The sequence below is a fragment of the Pyrus communis genome, chromosome 9 (genome assembly GCF_041283825.1).
Source record: "Pyrus communis isolate YQ-2024b chromosome 9, ASM4128382v1, whole genome shotgun sequence".
In the NCBI taxonomy this organism is placed as follows: Eukaryota; Viridiplantae; Streptophyta; class Magnoliopsida; order Rosales; family Rosaceae; genus Pyrus; species Pyrus communis.
In genome coordinates, this window is record NC_142573.1 from 23,982,060 (window position 1) to 23,986,938 (window position 4,879).

The following is a 4,879-nucleotide window of genomic DNA, read 5'->3' on the forward strand; positions in this document are numbered from 1 at the left end:
TCAATACTGGCATATTAGGAATCTTAGCTTTTAGCCGATGCATAACAAACCTTGAGGTTCTTGTAGATCATTCCTCGAGATGGGGACTTTGAGATCTTTTCTTCTTATAGCAAATAATCATATTGTTCAACATGTTGAGCTAGTTTGTACATATCTCAAAAGTTTGCCCCTAAGAATTTCTTTTGTATTCCATATCCAGGCCGTTAAGGGCAGGCCTAACGAACTCAACTTCTGAGAGAAGTCCTTGGCACCGGTTTCTGGCTGACTTAAACCTCATAAGGTATTCCATTGGCGACTCGTCAGAAGCTTAAGCCATCCTAGCCAGAGAAGATACTAACACGTCCATCCCTGGTTGATAGAATTGCTCATGAAATTTCTCAACTAGTTTTTCCCAGCTTTGGATGTAGTTGGGTGGAAGGTTTATATACCACGTAAATGCTGAGCCGGTTAATGAGAAATTGAACAGTCGAAGCTTATGGAAATCACTGTTAACATGCCCACATTGGGTAGTGAATTGAGCCATGTCTTCTAACGACGATAGGGATGACTCTCCTGAGAAAGGGAATAGAATTGGCATGGTAATTGAATAGTAATCGGCTTGAACAAAAAGGAATATAATTGTTATTGGTGGATTCATGACCTTAGGCTTTCATCATATTAATTTGTTTAAACTTTCATTCGTTGTGTATTTTCATTATTAATATTCCTAGTTTGGTTATAAGTTGGAGTTTTAATTATTTCTTCGTAATCAATTAATCAATCTCTTCATACACAAATCGTTAATCTACCTACAAATTTAGCTAATATATTTTGAATTTTTTTATCGCTAAAATTAGAATAAATACTTTTGTTGATTGACATTTGTTACTTTCCAACTTTAGATTAAAGTGTTTTAACTTTTGATTAAACGTTATATTTCAGGTTTATTCTTATGTTAAGGTTTTTTTTTTATTATTAATTCTATTGAGGTGGAAAATATGTCAAGTAGGAACTGTCTCAAAGCATGATGGAGGTACATTGAGTCCAACCAATTCAAAATAAAGGATTATAAAGATAACGTCGAAGACACCAAATTTGTGGATCTAAATCACTTCAAATACCGTGGATACGAACCATCTCAAAGCACAAAGCTTGATGGACTTCCTATTTCAAATTATTGGACTCACTCCATGCCAAAGTGGTCAAACAACACAAGCTGCGTCAAAATTCAAATGGCACGAAGATGCATCAAGTCTCAAGTGGTACGAAGCCACGTCAAGCTCCAAGTGGCACAAAATCCTTGCATGCAAGAGCCTAAACTACACAAGGCATCAAACGTTCATTGCCTGCACGAGCAAAAACTACATACAGCACCAAACCCAACATAAAATTTTAAAACCAATTGAATGAACTACATCGGTTTGATTCCATCAAGGACATGTAGGCAGTCTAATACCACATCCTAGACACAATCGCAAAGCTCTAAACACAAAATTTTTCTTTAGTAGGTCATTCACTCACTGATAACCAAATCACTGTGAAGCAACGAACTACGTCAGTTAGTCACCCATGCTGTAAGCTTAAGGATATTTGTCAACCTTAATTATTAGGGTGACTATTGTTGAAAGGTTATTTTTCTTAATAGAAATTGCATTCTATTTCATTATCCCACATTGCTCAATTTCAAAAGTTTGTCAAGTCCCTTTACAAAGTGTTTGAAAAAAAATGGATTATGGAGAGTAAAATAGAACGTTCAAGGATATGATTAATGTCATGTTAAATAGTTCAAGGCTTTCACACAATTTGTGGGGTGAAGCTTTACTTACTGCACATGTCATATTGAATAAGATCCCTCATAAGAAAACCAACGAGTCACCTTATAAAATAAGAAGAGGAAATAAACCGACATATAAAACCCTCAAAGTGTGGGATTGCCTAGCAAAAGTGCAAGTTCAGTTACCAAGAATAACAAAATTAAGATATAAAACTATTCATCATGCATTCATTAGATATGCAAACAATAGTGCTACTTGTAGGTTCATTGTAGTATGAAAATCTTCGATTCTTGACATATATGTTAACATTACATATTAGAATTAGCAAATACAGAATTCTTTTAAAACATATTTTCTTACAAAGAAAAAGAATCTGGTTAAAACAAACAGAGGATTCATGAATATAGTCATGATGACACCTCTTGTTAACATGTCCAAAAAATAATGTGGAACCAAAGAGAGGAAAAAGGAACAAAGTTTCTAAAGGAAAAAAAAGACACAATTCAAAGGCATCCCATTTTGATTAAAACACTAGAAAATCTATAATCTACCATCATTAGCACATAAAAGGAAATGAGTATGACAAAACCATGGGAAACTAGTTTGACAAGTAATAAGCAAAGAATATGGAAAACTCTACAGAACAAACTAGTTTCACATAACTTTGTGGAAAGTCGTGTAAAAGATTGGTAGGTCTAACCTAACGTAACAGCAGCACCTTCACACCAAAGCCATCGGGCTCTTTCTGTCTCTGTATATATATCTCTCTCCCTTCCTTTCCCTACCACCCCACCGTCACATTCCCGGATTTTCCCACCCAACATCTCTCCTCATACACATATCGTTAATCTACCTACAATTTGGCTAATATATTTTGAATTTTTTTATTGCGAAAATTAGAATCAAAAACTTTTCCAGATTAACATTTGTTACTTTCCAACTTTAGATTAAAGTGTTTTCACTTTTAATTAAATTTCCAAGTTTATTCTTCTTTTAATTTTTTTTTTTTTTTAATTCTATTGAGGTGGAAAATATGTGTTTAGATTTCTTTTCGATTTTATTGAAGTACTGCGGGGCTGAAAGACTGAAGTCTATCTTATCTGCTTGAGACAAGTTTTAGGGGTTTGTGGACGGAGTTTTTCCTATGATGAGCAGCACTGATCAACATATTCTAGACTTTGTATAAAATGAGTCGATTGAATTAGTATCTGGGAAATTCTTGATACTCTTCCAGCATCTCATACCATATGGGACGATATAATTAATGTAGCTGTTCAACTTGGTCTCAACAAACAGTAGGGTTCGATAATCTTGGTGAGAAACTAGCATTTTCCTTCTTGATGATATTTGTTTGATCTTTTCAAAAGATTTCATTGGAGACTTTCTTTGGACACTCGATATTTCTGAGTTTAATATTGTGACCATCTGTCCAGATACGTGATTGGATATTGTACAAACGCTCTCTCAAACCAACAAACCAGCACACTTATGCATCGCCATACTCAGATTATTTTGCAAATTGTTATCTCGATTGGATTTCAGGTACAAGCATTCATCTTCGATTGTGGTTTTTGTTTGAATTTTGAATATTTTTTTGCAATTTTTATGTACGATTGCAAGTGTTTTGGATCTTATTTATCTTCGATTCTTCACATATGTTAAGAAATCTCAGTTATCTTTGTTCTAGGGTTAGTGGATATATATATTAGAATGATTAATATTTTTGTATTGGGTCTTCTGTTTTTTTAATTTTGGTTTACTTGAGTTGGGCAATAATTAGTATTGAAAATTGACCTATGGATAACCCTTCAAAGTTGATTGTATAATATAGTTGTTCATATTGGATAAGTATATAGGCTAAGTCATTATCACTACACGTGAAAAACATGTGCACATATGGCTTACTAGATAAGATAGTATAAATAGTTTTTCCTTCTTTTATTTTCTGTTGAGTTGTAATATCAAAGACAGTGAGTGAAATATATTGAGAGATTCTTTTGACTTCTCCTTCAAGCTTTCTTCTTCAGTATATTTCTTGATTTCTATGGAATCCATCTCTACTGTTAAGATGGTATCAGAGCCGTGCTTGCTTGCGCAATGGTACTGGTTCATTGTTTCCGCTGCTTCGACTGGTAAGGAGGTGATATTGCTTCTGGTTTTTTGTCTCTGGAAATTTGTTCACGTATTTGTGCCTTCTTCTCCAGTGCTTTATTGTGATAATCAATCAGCTATAGCATTGAGTTTAAATCCGGTTCAACACTCTCGGATCAAACACTTGGAGACTGACTTTCATTTCGTCCGTGAACGGGTTCAAAAGGGAGATTTATCAGTGGAGTATCTGTGTACTAAGGATCAGATTGCTGATGTGTTGACAAACGGATTACATGGACCAGATTTTCTACGTCATTGTTTCAATCTTAAGCTTGGGTACCCCAGCAAAGATTGAAGGGGGGGGGGGGGGTATTGAATAAGTATATAGGCTAAGTCATTATCACTACACGTGAAAAACATGTGCACATATGGCTTACTAGATAAGATAGTATAAATAGCTTTTCCTTCTTTTATTTTTCTGTTGAGTTGTAATATCAAAGACAGTGAGTGAAATATATTGAGAGATTCTTTTGACTTCTCCTTCAAGCTTTCTTCTTCAGTATATTTCTTGATTTCTATGGAATCCATCTTTACTGTTAAGAGTTCACACCCTATAATAATTTTAGATTCGTATAAAGTTTGTTACTTTGAAGTATACATATAGAGTACTTTCTCTTATATATGAATCGTATAATCATGCGTGTTACTTGAAGTATATGCATTGAGTATTTCTTTTTATATATGATTTTTTTTTTTTTTTGAACAAACGATGTTATCCATATTAAGGGAAAGGAGATGGGTTTAGCGTCACAATGGGCTAGCAATAATGTGGTTCAAATTCGCCTTTGGCGAGAATCAAAACTAAAACCTCTCACATATAAGTGAAGAAAAATATCATTAGACTATAATATTAAGTAGCTCTTATATATGATTTGTATAATCATACGTTGGACCGTCTCTTATTAGAGTATTTCTTCTTATATATGGTTATTCGGTTATATCAAACCAATGCACTTTTTTCTACGTTTTTGTGA

At 33.9% G+C, this 4,879-nt stretch overlaps 1 long non-coding RNA gene across 2 annotated transcripts; it reads left to right on the top strand.

Annotated features, from left to right (window-relative positions):
• Positions 1-2,558: 2,558 nt before the first annotated feature.
• Positions 2,559-4,490, top strand: LOC148694438 (uncharacterized). Of its 2 annotated transcripts, XR_015966930.1 has the most exons (3): positions 2,559-3,068; positions 3,188-3,886; positions 3,959-4,490. It is a non-coding gene; the product is annotated as an uncharacterized LOC148694438 (long non-coding RNA). The 2 variants fall into 2 exon arrangements; XR_015966929.1 differs by having other exon boundaries at positions 3,188-4,490.
• Positions 4,491-4,879: the final 389 nt, after the last annotated feature.